The 21,438-nt window shown below is 37.8% G+C and overlaps 1 pseudogene; it reads right to left on the bottom strand.

Annotated features, from left to right (window-relative positions):
• The window catches only part of LOC133631439 (dynein axonemal heavy chain 11-like), a 184,463-nt pseudogene that overhangs the window by 105,687 nt on the left and 57,338 nt on the right, over window positions 1-21,438 (bottom strand).

The raw sequence follows: 21,438 nt of genomic DNA on the forward strand, positions 1-21,438 counted from the left end.
CATATCCACATATATATGGTGTATCGTGACATGGACTAAACATATCCACATATATATGGTGTATCGTGACATGGACTAAACATATCCACATATATATGGTGTATCGTGACATGGCCTAAACATATCCACATATATATGGTGTATCGTGACATGGACTAAACATATCCACATATATATGGTGTATCGTGACATGGACTAAACATATCCACATATATATGGTGTATCGTGACATGGCCTGAACATATCCACATATATATGGTGTATCGTGACATGGACTAAACATATCCACATATATATGGTGTATCGTGACATGGACTAAACATATCCACATACATATGGTGTATCGTGACATGGCCTAAACATATCCACATATATATGGTGTATCGTGACATGGCCTAAACATATCCACATATATATGGTGTATCGTGACATGGACTAAACATATCCACATATATATGGTGTATCGTGACATGGACTAAACATATCCACATATATATGGTGTATCGTGACATGGACTAAACATATCCACATACATATGGTGTATCGTGACATGGACTAAACATATCCACATATATATGGTGTATCGTGACATGGACTAAACATATCCACATATATATGGTGTATCGTGACATGGCCTGAACATATCCACATATATATGGTGTATCGTGACATGGACTAAACATATCCACATATATATGGTGTATCGTGACATGGCCTGAACATATCCACATATATATGGTGTATCGTGACATGGACTAAACATATCCACATATATATGGTGTATCGTGACATGGACTAAACATATCCACATACATATGGTGTATCGTGACATGGCCTAAACATATCCACATATATATGGTGTATCGTGACATGGCCTAAACATATCCACATATATATGGTGTATCGTGACATGGACTAAACATATCCACATATATATGGTGTATCGTGACATGGACTAAACATATCCACATATATATGGTGTATCGTGACATGGACTAAACATATCCACATACATATGGTGTATCGTGACATGGACTAAACATATCCACATATATATGGTGTATCGTGACATGGCCTAAACATATCCACATATATATGGTGTATCGTGACATGGACTAAACATATCCACATATATATGGTGTATGGTGACATGGACTAAACATATCCACATATGTATCGTGACATGGACTAAACATATCCACATATATATGGTGTATCGTGACATGGACTAAACATATCCACATATATATGGTGTATCGTGACATGGCCTAAACATATCCACATATATATGGTGTATCGTGACATGGCCTAAACATATCCACATATATATGGTGTATCGTGACATGGCCTAAACATATCCACATATATATGGTGTATCGTGACATGGCCTAAACATATCCACATATATATGGTGTATCGTGACATGGACTAAACATATCCACATATATATGGTGTATCGTGACATGGCCTAAACATATCCACATATATATGGTGTATCGTGACATGGACTAAACATATCCACATATATATGGTGTATCGTGACATGGACTAAACATATCCACATATATATGGTGTATCGTGACATGGACTAAACATATCCACATATATATGGTGTATCGTGACATGGACTAAACATATCCACATACATATGGTGTATCGTGACATGGCCTAAACATATCCACATATATATGGTGTATCGTGACATGGACTAAACATATCCACATATATATGGTGTATCGTGACATGGACTAAACATATCCACATATATATGGTGTATCGTGACATGGACTAAACATATCCACATATATATGGTGTATCGTGACATGGACTAAACATATCCACATATATATGGTGTATCGTGACATGGCCTAAACATATCCACATATATATGGTGTATCGTGACATGGACTAAACATATCCACATATATATGGTGTATCGTGACATGGCCTAAACATATCCACATATATATGGTGTATCGTGACATGGACTAAACATATCCACATATATATGGTGTATCGTGACATGGACTAAACATATCCACATATATATGGTGTATCGTGACATGGACTAAACATATCCACATATATATGGTGTATCGTGACATGGACTAAACATATCCACATATATATGGTGTATCGTGACATGGACTAAACATATCCACATATATATGGTGCATCGTGACATGGACTAAACATATCCACATATATATGGTGTATCGTGACATGGACTAAACATATCCACATATATATGGTGTATCGTGACATGGCCTAAACATATCCACATATATATAGTGTATCGTGACATGGCCTAAACATATCCACATATATATGGTGTATCGTGACATGGACTAAACATATCCACATATATATGGTGTATCGTGACATGGACTAAACATATCCACATATATGGTGTATCGTGACATGGACTAAACATATCCACATATATATGGTGTATCGTGACATGGACTAAACATATCCACATATATATGGTGTATCGTGACATGGACTAAACATATCCACATATATATGGTGTATCGTGACATGGCCTAAACATATCCACATATATATGGTGTATCGTGACATGGACTAAACATATCCACATATATATGGTGTATCGTGACATGGACTAAACATATCCACATATATATGGTGTATCGTGACATGGACTAAACATATCCAGATATATATGGTGTATCGTGACATGGACTAAACATATCCACATATATATGGTGTATCGTGACATGGACTAAACATATCCACATATATATGGTGTATCGCGACATGGACTAAACATATCCACATATATATGGTGTATCGTGACATGGACTAAACATATCCACATATATAAGGTGTATCGTGACATGGACTAAACATATCCACATATATATGGTGTATCGTGACATGGACTAAACATATCCACATATATATGGTGTATCATGACATGGACTAAACATATCCACATATATATGGTGTATCGTGACATGGACTAAACATATCCACATATATATGGTGTATCGTGACATGGACTAAACATATCCACATATATATGGTGTATCATGACATGGACTAAACATATCCACATATATATGGTGTATCGTGACATGGACTAAACATATCCACATATATATGGTGTAACGTGACATGGACTAAACATATCCACATATATATGGTGTATCGTGACATGGACTAAACATATCCACATATATATGGTGTATCGTGACATGGACTAAACATATCCACATATATATGGTGTATCGTGACATGGACTAAACATATCCACATATATATGGTGTATCGTGACATGGACTAAACATATCCACATATATATGGTGTATCGTGACATGGACTAAACATATCCACATATATATGGTGTATCGTGACATGGCCTAAACATATCCACATATATATGGTGTATCGTGACATGGCCTAAACATATCCACATATATATGGTGTATCGTGACATGGCCTAAACATATCCAGATATATATGGTGTATCGGGACATGGACTAAAAATATCCACATATATATGGTGTATCGTGACATGGACTAAACGTATCCACATATATATGGTGTATCGTGACATGGCCTAAACATATCCACATATATATGGTGTATCGTGACATGGCCTAAACATATCCACATATATATGGTGTATCGTGACATGGACTAAACATATCCACATATATATGGTGTATCGTGACATGGCCTAAACATATCCACATATATATGGTGTATCGTGACATGGCCTAAACATATCCACATATATATGGTGTATCGTGACATGGCCTAAACATATCCACATATATATGGTGTATCGTGACATGGACTAAACATATCCACATATATATGGTGTATCGTGACATGGACTAAACATATCCACATATATATGGTGTATCGTGACATGGACTAAACATATCCACATATATATGGTGTATCGTGACATGGCCTAAACATATCCACATATATATGGTGTATCGTGACATGGCCTAAACATATCCACATATATATGGTGTATCGTGACATGGACTAAACATATCCACATATATATGGTGTATCGTGACATGGCCTAAACATATCCACATACATATGGTGTATCGTGACATGGACTAAACATATCCACATATATATGGTGTATCGTGACATGGCCTAAACATATCCACATATATATGGTGTATCGTGACATGGACTAAACATATCCACATACATATGGTGTATCGTGACATGGACTAAACATATCCAGATATATATGGTGTATCGTGACATGGCTTAAACATATCCACATATATATGGTGTGTCGTGACATGGACTAAACATATCCACATATATATGGTGTATCGTGACATGGCTTAAACATATCCACATATATATGGTGTGTCGTGACATGGACTAAACATATCCACATGTATATGGTGTATCGTGACATGGACTAAACATATCCACATATATATGGTGTATCGTGACATGGCCTAAACATATCCACATATATATGGTGTATCGTGACATGGACTAAACATATCCACATATATATGGTGTATCGTGACATGGACTAAACATATCCACATATATATGGTGTATCGGGACATGGACTAAACATATCCACATATATATGGTGTATCGTGACATGGACTAAACATATCCACATATATATGGTGTATCGTGACATGGCCTAAACATATCCACATATATATGGTGTATCGTGACATGGACTAAACATATCCACATATATATGGTGTATCGTGACATGGACTAAACATATCCACATATATATGGTGTATCGTGACATGGACTAAACATATCCACATATATATGGTGTATCGTGACATGGACTAAACATATCCACATATATATGGTGTATCGTGACATGGACTAAACATATCCACATATATATGGTGTATCGGGACATGGACTAAAAATATCCAGATAGTAAATTTGCTATTTGCTAGTTGCTAATTTAAGATGAAACAAAGAAGCATGAGTTATCATGCTAACCCTAAGCCAGCTGTGCTAATACGTATCATTTAGATTTGTTATTGCAGTCAAAAGTTCATGAAAACAAGATAATAAATAAAAATAGCTTTCACATCTTGATTTAAGTTGTTGTTTTAAAGTAGACTTCCTGACCACCGTGTCAACCTCATAGAAGTATTGCATGATTGGCAGGTATTCTTCCAATGGTGCTGCAGTGAACTTTAGTGCCACTGCACATTGTAATGATATCATCAGTCAGCACAGTCCTCCGCCACAACGTACCGGTACCTCCCATTATTAAAGAATCTTAAGAAAAAAAAATCCAGAATCCAAAGATGGTGAACCAAATCGCCGACAATTCCTGAAAGTTTTAATCAAAATCCGCTCAGAAGTAATTAACTATAACTAAGTAACTGACAAACTCGGGTGACTACAAATACCTCCAAGTAGAGGTAATAACCCCCATATCTACTGTATATACTGTATATGTATATTGTTGAGAGAGGTAGTATCTACTGTATATACTGTATATGTATGTTGTTCAGAGAGGTAGTATCTACTGTATATACTGTATATGTATATTGTTCAGAGAGGTAGTATCTACTATATATACTGTATATGTATATTGTTCAGAGAGGTAGTATCTACTGTATATGTATATTGTTCAGAGAGGTAGTATCTACTGTATATACTGTATATGTATATTGTTCAGAGAGGTAGTATCTACTATATATACTGTATATGTATATTGTTCAGAGAGGTAGTATCTACTGTATATGTATATTGTTCAGAGAGGTAGTATCTACTGTATATACTGTATATGTATATTGTTCAGAGAGGTAGTATCTACTGTATATACTGTATATGTATGTTGTTCAGAGAGGTAGTATCTACTGTATATGTATGTTGTTCAGAGAGGTAGTATCTACTATATATACTGTATATCTATGTTGTTCAGAGAGGTAGTATCTACTGTATATACTGTATATGTATATTGTTCAGAGAGGTAGTATCTACTGTATATGTATATTGTTCAGAGAGGTAGTATCTACTGTATATACTGTATATGTATGTTGTTCAGAGAGGTAGTATCTACTGTATATGTTTATTGTTCAGAGAGGTAGTATCTACTGTATATACTGTATATGTATATTGTTCAGAGAGGTAGTATCTACTATATATACTGTATATGTATATTGTTCAGAGAGGTAGTATCTACTGTATATGTATATTGTTCAGAGAGGTAGTATCTACTGTATATACTGTATATGTATGTTGTTCAGAGAGGTAGTATCTACTTTATATGTATATTGTTCAGAGAGGTAGTATCTACTGTATATACTGTATATGTATATTGTTCAGAGAGGTAGTATCTACTGTATATACTGTATATGTATATTGTTCAGAGAGGTAGTATCTACTGTATATACTGTATATGTATGTTGTTCAGAGAGGTAGTATCTACTGTATATGTTTATTGTTCAGAGAGGTAGTATCTACTGTATATACTGTATATGTATGTTGTTCAGAGAGGTAGTATCTACTATATATACTGTATATGTATATTGTTCAGAGAGGTAGTATCTACTGTATATACTGTATATGTATGTTGTTCAGAGAGGTAGTATCTACTGTATATGTTTATTGTTCAGAGAGGTAGTATCTACTGTATATACTGTATATGTATATTGTTCAGAGAGGTAGTATCTACTATATATACTGTATATGTATATTGTTCAGAGAGGTAGTATCTACTGTATATACTGTATATGTATGTTGTTCAGAGAGGTAGTATCTACTGTATATGTTTATTGTTCAGAGAGGTAGTATCTACTGTATATACTGTATATGTATATTGTTCAGAGAGGTAGTATCTACTATATATACTGTATATGTATATTGTTCAGAGAGGTAGTATCTACTGTATATGTATATTGTTCAGAGAGGTAGTATCTACTGTATATACTGTATATGTATGTTGTTCAGAGAGGTAGTATCTACTTTATATGTATATTGTTCAGAGAGGTAGTATCTACTGTATATACTGTATATGTATATTGTTCAGAGAGGTAGTATCTACTGTATATACTGTATATGTATGTTGTTCAGAGAGGTAGTATCTACTGTATATGTTTATTGTTCAGAGAGGTAGTATCTACTGTATATACTGTATATGTATGTTGTTCAGAGAGGTAGTATCTACTATATATACTGTATATGTATATTGTTCAGAGAGGTAGTATCTACTGTATATACTGTATATGTATGTTGTTCAGAGAGGTAGTATCTACTGTATATGTTTATTGTTCAGAGAGGTAGTATCTACTGTATATACTGTATATGTATATTGTTCAGAGAGGTAGTATCTACTATATATACTGTATATGTATATTGTTCAGAGAGGTAGTATCTACTGTATATGTATATTGTTCAGAGAGGTAGTATCTACTGTATATACTGTATATGTATGTTGTTCAGAGAGGTAGTATCTACTTTATATGTATATTGTTCAGAGAGGTAGTATCTACTGTATATACTGTATATGTATATTGTTCAGAGAGGTAGTATCTACTGTATATACTGTATATGTATATTGTTCAGAGAGGTAGTATCTACTGTATATACTGTATATGTATGTTGTTCAGAGAGGTAGTATCTACTGTATATGTTTATTGTTCAGAGAGGTAGTATCTACTGTATATACTGTATATGTATGTTGTTCAGAGAGGTAGTATCTACTATATATACTGTATATGTATATTGTTCAGAGAGGTAGTATCTACTGTATATACTGTATATGTATGTTGTTCAGAGAGGTAGTATCTACTGTATATGTTTATTGTTCAGAGAGGTAGTATCTACTGTATATACTGTATATGTATATTGTTCAGAGAGGTAGTATCTACTATATATACTGTATATGTATATTGTTCAGAGAGGTAGTATCTACTGTATATGTATATTGTTCAGAGAGGTAGTATCTACTGTATATACTGTATATGTATGTTGTTCAGAGAGGTAGTATCTACTTTATATGTATATTGTTCAGAGAGGTAGTATCATCTGCAGTTGACATTTGTGTTTTGCACAACAGGGCTGTTTTTCCCCCCAAATTTGTAATATATATATATATATATATATATATATATATATATATATATATATATATATATATATATATATATATATATATATATATATATATATATATATATCATGGCTGTCTTGAGTTTCCAATCATTTCTACAACTCTTATTTTTTTGTGATGTAGTGATTGGAGCACATACTTGTTGGTCACAAAAAACATTCATGAAGTTTGCTTCTTTTATGAATTTATTATGGGTGAAAATGTGAGTGTCAAAAGTATACATACAGCAATGTTAATATTTGCTTACATGTCCCTTGGCAAGTTTACCTGCAATAAGGCGCTTTTGGTAGCCATCCACAAGCTTCTGCTTGACCACTTGACCACTAAATTGGTGCAGTTCAGCTAAATGTGTTGCTTTTCTGACATGGACTTGTTTCTTCAGCATTGTCCACACGTTCAAGTCAGGACTTTGGGAAGGCCATTCCAAAACCTTCATTCTAGCCTGATTTAACCATTCCTTTACCACTTTTGAGGTGTGTTTGGGGTCATTGTCCTGTTGGAACACCCAACTGTGCCCAAGACCCAACCTCCGGGCTGATGATTTTAGCTTGTCCTGAAGAATTTGGAGCTAATCCTCCTTTTTCATTGTCCCATTTAAAGCAGCAGTTCCATTGGCAGCAAATCAGGCCCAGAGCATAATACTAGCACCACCATGCTTGACGGTAGGCCTGGTGTTCCTGGGATTAAAGGCCTCACCTTTTCTCCTCCAAACATATTGCTGGGTATTGTGGCCAAACAGCTCCATTTTTGTTTCATCTGACCACAGAACTTTCCTCCAGAAGGTCTTATCTTTGTCCATGTGATCAGCAGCAAACTTTAGAGGAGCCTTAAGGTGTGGCTTCTGGAGCAAGGGCTTCCTTCTTGCATGGTAGCCTCTCAGTCCATGGCGATGCTTGACTGTGGACACTGACACCTGTGTTCCAGCAGCTTCCAAGTCATTGCAGACCTGCTTTTTGCTGGTTCTCGGTTGACTCTTGATCATCCTGACCAATTTTCTCTCAGCAACAGGTGATAACTTGTGTTTTCTTCCTGGTCATGGCAGTGACAAAACTGTGCCATGCACTTTTTACTTAGGAACAGTTGTCTGCACAGTTGCTCTTGGGACCTTAAGCTGCTTTGAAATGGCTCCAAGTGACTTTCCTGACTTGTTCAAGTCAATGATTTGTTTTTTTCAGATCTGTGCCGAGTTCCTTTGACTTTCCCATTGTGGCGTTTGTAAGCGAGTCTGATGACTGCATCACATGAGCCATATTTAAATGGGCTCAGAGAAGTCAACAGGTGTGGTCAATCATAATCACTCACATGAAGTTAAGAGGCCACGAAGATAATTTGATTTGATTGTAACTTTTCTACATCACCAACATCGATCATGTATGTTGCTGTATGTATACTTTTGACCCTCACATTTTCAGTAGAGCCATAATAAATTCATAAAAGAAGCAAACTTCATGAATGTTTTTTGTGACCAACAAGTATGTGCTCCAATCACTACGTCACAAAAAAATAAGAGTTTTTGTCTGTAGGTGTAAAAAATGTCATGTCAAACCAAGTTTAATCCCAATCTAATCTGGTTTGTGCCAGTCTGTAGTAATTTATTATTTAATGTGATCTCCCATAGAGATTGTTCAGGCTCCCACACCTGAATCTCAGTTACATAATGCCATGTCATAATATTTTACTCCCTTAAAGAGTAGGGATGATGTTTGATAAGGAATTATCGAGTTCGAGCCTATTATCGAATCCTCTTATCGAACCGATTCCTTATCGATTCTCTTATCGAGTCCAGATAGGTTGTTGTATATGGAAAAAAACACACAATATTTGGTTTAACAAAAGCTCACTTTTATTATATAATAAAAAAATAAAATCTAATAAATAAATAAATATTGACTGTTACCCACCTAAAAAAATAAAATAAAATAAATAAATATTGACTGTTGTTACCCAAAGTATATTAAGTGGGATTTTTCAGAGAAACAAATATATACAGTAACACAAAAACAAGCTGTCTCTGTGATCACTATAGGTGTATAAATAATAATATAGTGTTAAATAAAATCAGTCCCTTGGGCACAAAACTGGAAATAATACAGCTCTCCAAAAAGTGCAATTCTGCTGCTATTTGACATAACTGTTTGTTATGATGCTTTGACATTTTTGCACTTTATTTCTTTATTGAAAGAACATTCTATGAAGACAAAAGTTATTTGCAAATGTGGTTACAATGCTAATAAATGAAAAGTTAAAGCTAAAAAAAGAAATACACTTTGAGTTAACATTATTTCTTTATGGGAGAAAAATGTTATGAGCTAGAGAATATAACAACTACACTACCCAGCATGCAACGGGAGTTACGAGCATGCGCGGTAGCCCCGAAAAGTGTTGCATGTTGCCACGCTGTGAAAGTAAACGTCAAGAACTCAGCCAACACGCCTCGTCTGCATTATTTATAATTAGACCGACAACACATCTACAGTGTGATTTTGTTTTGTTTACAAGGAGAGAAAAACAAAAGTTAAAAAAGGGAGATGTGTTGTATATATATGTATGTGCTGCGGTTGTTTTAAGAACGTTGCGACAGCTGCCGTAAAGGAGGTGCGTTGCTATGTTTCCGGTTGGTCGTAAAAGTGTTCGTCATGTGTTTGTACCCTGCTAAAATCTCTCAGTAAAGTTATTCGATGGATTATAGCTTTTGTTTTGAACTTTATTACACCTTGGAGCGCTTTTTCCCGTCCATTGTTTTCCTGCTTTCGCTATCTGCGCCTAATGACTGAGCTACGTGATGTCCCACGGAGCATTTCTGGTCGGGACGGGATTCGAATAAAGAATCAACTCTTTTCCTTTACTATAGTGGTCTCGATAACGGGTACCGGTTCTCAAAAAGGGATTCGAGTCCGAGGACTCGGTTCTTTTCTTATCAAACAACCGGGAAAACCGGTTTGGAGTATCATCCCTATTAAAGAGTTAAGAGTCTACCTGTAACTGAATCCCAACAAGATTCTCCCTCTGAGAGGTCCAGAACTGGAGCTCCAAGTTGGGGCCCGGGTGGTCTCCCTGGACCAGTAGAGCTCCAGAGTCTTTCTTCAGGACGTCCCAGATCTGTCCTGACCACTGAACAATTAGACTTTCCATGGAGTACAACAAGCCTCCGTCCAGTGGCCAACCAGTGGAGCTGATGGAGACAGAAGAGCAACAATGTGTGTCAAACACGTGCAAACTTGATAGCGCACGCAAATCTGATGGACTAAACTCATGAGCAGAGGATTGCTTCTCTTACATGGGCAAACTAGGGAGCACAATCCATTTAGCGTGTCAGTCTTCAAGTATTTGCATAATGTATGTCGATTGTTGGACCGCCCACAATACCAGGAGGAGAAGATGCAAACATAACCATGTGGTTTATCAAGACTGAAACTGTTCTGCAGCTATACTTAGTACGTCTAGAAAGGAGGCGCAAACTGGCACAGTTCAGCACAAACGGCTGTGAGAAAGGAGGCGGTCGTGCTGCAAGGACAATTGAGGAAGAGAGAATATTCCGTCGACATTTTTGCACGGTCAAAAATGAAAATATTAGACATATTATACTGTAGATATATTATTGTGTAATGTTATGGCTGCTGGAGGACTTAACGGGCTTACATTGATTTGTTTTGCTTTCATTTTTCAAATAGGAAATATTTATAAATATATTACTATAACATAGCTCTCATATGAAAAATAACTATTAGCAACACTGCAGCGCTTTCCAGAACACACCATCAGTGTGCTAAGAGCAGGTTCTGTTGTCTAGATGGTGCTTTAATATAGCCCAAAAAAGGTGCTACTAGGGTTGATCTGACACCGATATTTTAGTACCGGTACCAAAATGTATTTCAATACTTTTCAGTATTTACTTTTCTAAATAAAGGGGACCACAAAAAAAAGCATAATTGTCTTTATTGTAACAAACAATCCTAGTGTACCGGTACATGAAACATATGTTTATTATTGTCATTTAGTCCTTAAATAAAATAGTCAACATACTAGACAACTTGTCTTTTAGTAGTAAGTAAACAAACAAAGACTCCTAATTAGTCTGCAGTAACATATTGTGTCACTTATACACCTATTATTTGGTCAACATTACGAGGGACAAACTGTAAAAAATGGATTATTCATCTACATGTTCATTTACTGTTAATATCTGCTTATTTTCTGTTTTAACATGTCCTATCTACACTTCTGTTCAAATGTAATCACTTATTCTTCTCTTCTTTGATACTTTACATTAGTTTTGGATGATACCACACATTTAGGTATGGATGCGATACCAAGTCGTTACAGGATCATACATTGATCATATTCAAAGTCCTCATGTGTCCAGGGACGTATTTACTGACTTTATAAACATAATATGATTTTTTTTTAAAAGCAAAAAGATTGTGTGATTTTCAAAAAATATAGGCTCGATACACTATTGTTCTTGGTATCATTACAGTGGATGTCAGGTGTAGATCCACCCATGGTGTTTGTTTACATTGTGACGCCGGTGAGCTATTGTATCCTCCTACGGTGTGTAGTGATTGTTTAGCTATTTCTCGCCCTCCAGTGATAGCGATACTTGGAAGAAACGTACTTTACTTGTCGCCATGGAGGCCAGGATTTGGGATTTAGAAGTAGATAAATGTTAGCTGCTAGCTAGCTAGCCATGTCTTAAAGCACCTCTTCCTGAGGGTGTTTCAGTCTTATAACTTCACTTTTATCTTTACACCAAAATGCGTCCATTCTCCCTTTTCTGTCTACACACTGTGTCTGCTTGTAAGTACTCTGTGTGTGTGCGCTGCCCAACATGCTCCTCTGCACGTAAAACCGGCAATGTCACGACACGCCGTCATGCTCGTTAAAAAAAAAGGGGGTTGGGGCAGTACTTTTTAGAGGTGGTATAGTACCGAATATGATTAATTAGTATGGCGGTACTATACTAGTACCCTAGGTGCTATATATTACACGCGTGTGCTGCATGTCAACGACATGCCAAAAGGCCACATGTTGGAGCATATGCCATAAATGTCAGAAAAAATGCCAGAAACCACATTTAAAGGCCTACTGAAAGCCACTACTACCGACCACGCAGTCTGATAGTTTATATATCAATGATGAAATCTTAACATTGCAACACATGCCAATACGGCCGGGTTAACTTATAAAGTGACATTTTAAATTTCCCGCTAAACTTCCGGCTGAAAACGTCTTTGGATGATGACGTATGCGCGTGACGTAGCCAGTGAAACAGAAGTATCGGTACCCCATTGTATCCAATACAAAATAGCTCTGTTTTCATCTCAAAATTCCACAGTATTCTGGACATCTGTGTTGGTGAATCTTTTGCAATTTGTTTAATGAACAATGAAGACTGCAATGAAGAAAGTTGTAGGTGGGATCGGTGTATTAGCGGCTGGCTGCAGCAACACAACCAGGAGGACTTACTTGGATAGCAGACGCGCTAGCAGACGCTAGCCACCGACCGCACGGATGATCGTGATGAAGTCCTTCGTCCTTCCGTCGATCGCTGGAACGCAGGTGAGCACGGGTGTTGATGAGCAGATGAGGGCTGGCTGGCGTAGGTGGAGCGCTAATGTTTTTATCATAGCTCTGTGAGGTCCCGTTACTAAGTTAGCTTCAATGGCGTCGTTAGCAACAGCATTTTTAAGCTTCGCCAAGCTGGAAAGCATTAACTGTGTATTTACATGTTCATGGTTTAATAGTATTGTTGAATTTCTGTCTATCCTTCCAGTCAGGGGTTTATGTATTTTGTTTCTATCTGCATTTGAGCCCGATGCTATCACGTTAGCTCCCTAGCTAAGTTAGCTTCAATGGCGTCGTTAGCAACAGCATTGTTAACCTTCGCCAGGCTGGAAAGCATTAATCGTGTAGTTACATGTCCATGGTTTAATAGTATTGTTGATCTTCTGTCTATCCTTCCAGTCAGGGATTTATTTATTTTGTTTCTATCTGCATTTGAGCCAGATGCTATCACGTTAGCTCCGTAGCTAAAGAGCTTCGTCGATCATTATTCATGCGTTCGTTACGTCTCGTCTCGATTACTGTAACGTATTATTTTCGGGTCTCCCTATGTCTAGCATTAAAAGATTACAGTTGGTACAAAATGCGGCTGCAAGACTTTTGACAAAAACAAGAAAGTTTGATCATATTACGCCTATACTGTATATACCTTTATATACATATACATATATATATATATATATATATATATATATATATATATATATATATATATATATACCTATACTGGCTCACTTGCACTGGCTTCCTGTGCACTTAAGATGCGACTTTAAGGTTTTACTACTTACGTATAAAATACTACACGGTTTAGCTCCAGCCTATCTTGCTGATTGTATTGTACCATATGTCCCGACAAGAAATCTGCCTTCAAAGAACTCCGGCTTATTAGTGATTCCCAGAGCCAAAAAAAAGTCTGCGGGCTATAGAGCGTTTTCTACTCGGGCTCCAGTACTCTGGAATGCCCTCCCGGTAACAGTTAGAGATGCTACCTCAGTAGAAGCATTTAAGTCTCATCTTAAAACTCATTTGTATAATCTAGCCTTTAAATAGACCCCCCTTTTTTAGACCAGTTGATCTGCCGTTTCTTTTCTTCTCTCCTCTTCTCCCCTGTCCCTTGCGAGGGGGAGTTGCATAGGTCATGGATGAAGTGCTGGCTGTCCAGAGTCGGGACCCCGGGTGGACCACTAGCCTGTGCATCGGTTGGGGACATCTCTGCGCTGCTGACCCGTCTCCGCTCGGGATGGTTTCCTGCTGGCCCCGCTGTGGACTGGACCCCCGCTGATGTGTTGGATCCACTGTGGACTGGACTTTCACAATGTTATGTCAGACCCACTCGACATCCATTGCTTTCGGTCTCCCCTAGAGGGGGGGGGGTTACCCACATATGCGGTCCTCTCCAAGGTTTCTCATAGTCATTCACCGACGTCCCACTGGGGTGAGTTTTTCCGTATGTGGGCTCTGTACCGAGGATGTCGTTGTGGCTTGTACAGCCCTTTGAGACACTTGTGATTTAGGGCTATATAAATAAACATTGATTGATTGATTGATATTGTCGTGGAGATAAAAGTCACTGTGAATGTCCATTTCGCGTTCTCGACTCTCATTTTCAAGAGGATATAGTATCCGAGGTGGTTTAAAATACAAATCCGTGATCCACAATAGAAAAAGGAGAGAGTGTGGAATCCAATGAGCCAGCTTGTACCTAAGTTACGGTCAGAGCGAAAAAAGATATGTCTTGCACTGCATTCTAGTCCGTCTAACGTTCCTCATCCACGAATCTTTCATCCTCGCTCAAATTAATGGGGTAATCGTCGCTTTCTCGGTCCGAATCGCTCTAGCTGCATTGAAAACAATAAGAAAATATGAGGAGGCGAACAACTGACTACATCACGCTACTTCCGGTACGGGAAAGTTTTTTTTTTATCAGAGACCAAAAGTTGCGAACTTTATCGTCGTTGTTCTATACTAAATCCTTTCAGCAAAAATATGGCAATATCGCGAAATGATGAAGTATGACACATAGAATGGATCTGCTATCCCCGTTTAAATAAAAACATTTCATTTCAGTAGGCCTTTAAATAGGAGGGTCTGCACCACCTTTGCACTTGTTATCTTAGTTGTCTCGGTAGACTACACACAACATGCCTGCTAATAGTACACACCTCTTTATAGTTTGCACATGCTGTTTAGCACTTGTTATTTGCATCTAAGTAGATCAGGCCCCTAATCTAAAGACATAGAAAGTCAAATGCATTTTGAATGACCTGCTGACCTCAGCCCCACGTCTGGAGGTCCTGCTCCTTCCACACAGAGTGGAAGAGGCAGCAAGGTGCGCCCCTCAGCTCGCCCTTTCAGGGTGACCATGGTGCTCCTCAGCTTCTCCATGTGGTGGCGGATGTCTTCTGACACCACCTTAGGCCACTCCTCACGGTCCAAAGTGTTGGGCAACACACACAGCAACACCTACACACAGCAGACACACACAGTTAGAGAGTGACCATTGCCAACAACCAGCCAGGTGTACCTCTGAGATGACCACAGGGAGGTGCTCCATGGGGTCACCGGACACTTCCCCCAGCCGGAGTTGCCGCCGGAATCCATGGCCAGCGATTCTCTCGACGCCCTTCTTCAGCACGCACAGAAGTTTGGTCTTCCACGGCGAGGACGTCTTCACAGATGCAAAAAGAGCAGGAATGCTTTCAACGGCATTGAAAGCACCAGAAATAAGTAGTGACTTATTTGCAAAACAGACACATTAGATACTGACCTACGGTCCATTAAGTATGGAAAACATTTGAACTCAATTAGGGTGCACCTGGGGTTTTTTTTGCCTTTGTGTTGAAGTCAGAGGCTCAGTCAAGGGGAGTGCAGGGGCCGTACTTATCAAGCTTCTTAGAGTGCCATTTTACACTTAAGTCCTGAGAATTTGCGAAATTTAGTCCTACTCTCAAACTTAAGAATAAAAGCTTTTTATCAACGTTCTTAAGTCTAAGAATCACTCCTACTCTCCACGATATTTAAGAGACCTTCAGAGGTGTCTTAAGTGGTTAGGAGTTGCCAGCAGGGGATGGCACTGAGGCGAGAGAGACGGAACAATGTTTTTTTTTTTTTGATGACGAGCAGCTGATCAAACGGTATCGTTTAGACAGAGCGGATATTATTTTTGTCACAGATTTAATACTTTTCTATTCCTTGTTGATTTCTGCATGTGTCTGCAGTGGGCTAGTATATATAGAGCCACCCACACCAGTTTCAAATTAGTTGCCTAATTAATGAATTGGAAAGAAAATGTTATGACAGTAGCGTATGTGTGTGGCCGTGAGGTGAGTGACGTCAGTGAGTGTGTGGGCGATAGAAGAGAGGGAGCGGTAGCGTGAGTGCCGGCGGGGACTAGTTTGTTTTGTATTATTTTGCAGTTTATTGTCAAAATATACACTCCCATTGTCCACTTAAATATTTCCAAGATATTTCTTTATTCTTAGACAACGGATTCCCTTCCGTGATTGGTCATTTCTATGGACACAGAAATGACGTCACCTAAAATTCCGTTTACGGCACATAGTAATGTCGTAATTCAGCTCTGAGTGTGACACTTAAGATTCAGTCCTACACTTCGCTGAAAGTGTGAGTAAGACGCTTGATAACTAACTTTTAAGTGCAGCTTTCAGCGAAGAATTTATTTACTCTTAAGTCAACTCTTAGCAGACTTCTTAGGAGTAATTCTTAGAAGCTTGATAAGTACGGCCCCAGGACTGGACTGGTTTTAGTAAAAAGCAAGAGCAGTTTTGGTGCCATGCCATTTGTACTGGTAAATATGTTTTATTGTTCATCGTCTGTGTGTGGGGTGTGCCAGGAATGGCTTCGAGATCAGCGACAGGTGCGTAGATGGCCCACCTGGGCGTGTTTATCTAATCACCTGTCGCTCTGTTAAAGGCAGCAGCCGGAGTTGATGGTGGAGGACGAGCGAGAGCGAGAGCAAACTGACAGAAGGGACAATTGATGAAAAGCCCCAGAAAAGACAATTTATTGAAAAATAAAACATTGTCATGAACCTAAAAGAGCCTGGCATGTCGGTGATTGGTGGTCCGAAGAACCCGGAAGCACAAGTCTTCCACAGTCTGTTTACGTCATTTTCTTTGTTTGCACCTTAATTTCCTGCTCAGTTTAAATTTCATCGCAAATAACATTTCATCTTCCTCAAGCACAGTTGTCCTCAAAATAAAACGTCCGGTATTATACTGTAAATCAGGGGTGGGCAATTAATTTTTACCGGGGGCCGCATGAGCAACCCGAGCACTGCTGGAGGGCCACATCGACAATATTTCAATTAAATTTTGCTCAATATTTTTTTTGATATATACCGTAAGATAAATAATAATAATAATAATAATAGTAATATTTCAACATAGTGTGTGTAACAGCATTCCATAACTAATATAAATAAATTAACATTAATAATAAATGGCAGTAAAATAAGCACACGTATGACTGAGGAGTCATAGTGTAACTTTGTGTGGTGTTTGAGTTGTCCGACTTTTTGTGTGGCCATAAACGCACCAGTGGTTTAGTGCTATGCGTGTTGGTGACAGATGACAAGTTGGTTTTGGCCTGGTTTGTACGGCAGAAAATGACTAGTTTTTCGAGATAGAATTGTTTTACTCATGTTTTTGGTGTGGTTATGTCCGAATATAAACAGTTTTGCTCAATAAAGTGATCGATATAATTCCTGTCCTCGAAGCATCTCGATAGAGACGTTACAATAATTGAACGGTGTTCAATTGAACGGTGTTGACGAACACCGTTAGGGCCGCTTGTTGTCACTGTCACTCAAAGTTGCATTGCAAAATTACATAGAATAAATATGTTTATTTTGTTTAGAATTCAGATGGGATTTGATTTGGTGCGCGGCATATATTTGCTGCGCGCAGCAGACGCTTGAGCAGTGCGCAATTGCGCAGGCACGCACCTTAGAGGGAACGTTGCTTTGCAGTCCATGTCTTGTTGGAAACACGCCATTCTTCATCAACTTTTCTCTTTTTAGCGTCTCGGGTGTAAACCGTGCATCACTTGTCACTGCGTGTGCACCTTCACTCGCAGGTTACACACGGACACACGCCCATAAATAATACTTTTCAAAATAAAAGCAGCACAGTTGTATTGCGCGCACGACATAGATGTTTTTTCAACTTTATTTTGTAATTAATGATTGCAGCTGTTCACATTCACTCACAATCACGCACACGCATACGTAATAAATACAAATAACGATTTTTAAAACAAAAGCAGCACCGTTGTATTGCACACTCGACATAGATACTTTTTAAAATTTATTTTGTAATTTATAATTGGCCTCACGCGGGCCGGACAGGAACGCACAAAGGGCCGGATGCGGCCCGCGGGCCGCATCCGGCCCAGGTCTGCTGTAAATGGAACTGGAAATAGCGTTTGTAAGTCAGAATCGGTGGTAAATGTGACATCATGCAAGGATATTCAACTAAATACTAGGGATGTCCGATAATGGCTTTTTGTCGATATCCGATATTCCGATATTGTCCAACTATTTAATTACCGATACCGATATCAACCGATACCGATATCAACCGATACCGATATCAACCGATATATGCAGTCGTGGAATTAACACATTATTATGCCTAATTTGGACAACCATGTATGGTGAAGATAAGGTACTTTTTAAAAAAATAAATAAAATAAGATAACTAAATTAAAAACATTTTCTTGAATAAAAAAGAAGGTAAAACAATATAAAAACGGTTTCATAGAAACTAGTAATTAATGAAAATTAGTCAAATTAACTGTTAAAGGTTAGTACTATTAGTGGACCAGCAGCACGCACAATCATGTGAACAGATCAGCTAAGAATGAATAGTACTTCATGTTAGAGATTCCACTGCAGTCTTTAAGGCCTACTGTATATACAGCAGGTCACCCTTTAAAAGAAGTACTAGGGGTAAATGAAAGAAAAAGAAGTGTGTCTGCACCTGAGCACCTCCTGCATGGAGTGTCCCTCCAGGGCCGCTGAAGAGCAGCAGCCTGCTGCTCCAAATGTGGTCCAGGAAGTCTAGAATGACATGCTGATTCTCCTCGGTGCTGATGAAGCGCTTCCATTGATCCGTCTTCACGCGCAACACGGAGAAGGCCTGCTCTCGAAGGAAGTCCACTCTCTGGTCCGACAGCACCACGCTTGCTTTGAGAGAGGGGTCCTGGGGGGGCCGCGGGCGGGACGTGCCCACCCTGCTGCTTTTACCAGCCATGGACAAAGCCCAGGAACGCTAACAAAATGAAAAAGAAAGTTGAGTGGTAATAAAGAAAAAATTGGGTTTAGTCAAAATCAGATTATATTATTTCCAATATGTCAGCTGGTGTCCTGTGCAGAGACCACTACTGCAATACCATCGACTGGTAAAGTGATACACCTGCTGCCTTTTCTACTGTAACATATACTCTGTCACCTGATCCCTTCACAAGGACCAGCACAGGACAGGTCAGGTTATTATATATATATATATATATATATGTATATATATATATATATATATATATATATATATATATATATATATATATATACATATATATATATATATATATATACACACTACCGTTCAAAAGTTTGGGGTCACATTGAAATGTCCTTATTTTTGAAGGAAAAGCACTGTACTTTTCAATGAAGATAACTTTAAACTAGTCTTAACTTTAAAGAAATACACTCTATACATTGCTACTATTCTAGCTGCAAATGTCTGGTTTTTGGTGCAATATCTACATAAGGTGTATAGAGGCCCATTTCCAGAAACTATCACTCCAGTGTTCTAATGGTACAATGAGTTTGCTCATTGGCTCAGAAGGCTAATTTATGATTAGAAAACCCTTGTGCAATCATGTTCACACATCTGAAAACAGTTTAGGTCGTTACAGAAGCTACAAAACTGACCTTCCTTTGAGCAGATTGACTTTCTGGAGCATCACATTTGTGGGGTCAATTAAACGCTCAAAATGGCCAGAAAAAGAGAACTTTCATCTGAAACTCGACAGTCTATTCTTGTTCTTAGAAATGAAGGCTATTCCACAAAATTGTTTGGGTGACCCCAAACTTTTGAACGGTAGTGTATGTATATATATATATATATATATTAGGGCTGCAACAACTAATCGATTAAAATCGATTATAAAAATAGTTGCCGATTAATTTAGTCATCGATTCGTTGGACCTATGCTATGCGCATGCGCGGAAGCTTTTTTAAATTAAAAAAAATAAATGTAAATAAACCTTTATTTATAAACTGCAACATGTACAAACAGCTGAGAAACAATAATCAAAATAAGTATGGTGCCAGTATGCTGTTTTTTCTCAATAAAATACTGGAAAGGATAGAAATGTAGTTTGTCTCTTTTATCCGATTATTAATCGATTAATCGAAGTAATAATCGACAGATTAATCGATTATCAAATTAATCGTTAGTTGCAGCCCTAATATATATATATTTATATATATATATTATACATAAATAATAAATTATTTATTTATATATATATATATATGTATGTTTGTATATACATATACGTGCCATCATGGAAAGAAAAAAAATGTAAAACGAAAAAAAAAAAATTAAATTGTTATATGTATCCAGTCATCCAGTCACTGCGTTGTGCCTCAACATGGATTGCGCAATGACTCGGCTAACTGCTGGCCTGCTGTGCAGTGAGACCGTATTGCTATATGAATTATATTATACAT

Source organism: Entelurus aequoreus, linkage group LG16 (assembly GCF_033978785.1).
Source record: "Entelurus aequoreus isolate RoL-2023_Sb linkage group LG16, RoL_Eaeq_v1.1, whole genome shotgun sequence".
NCBI classification, from domain to species: Eukaryota; Metazoa; Chordata; class Actinopteri; order Syngnathiformes; family Syngnathidae; genus Entelurus; species Entelurus aequoreus.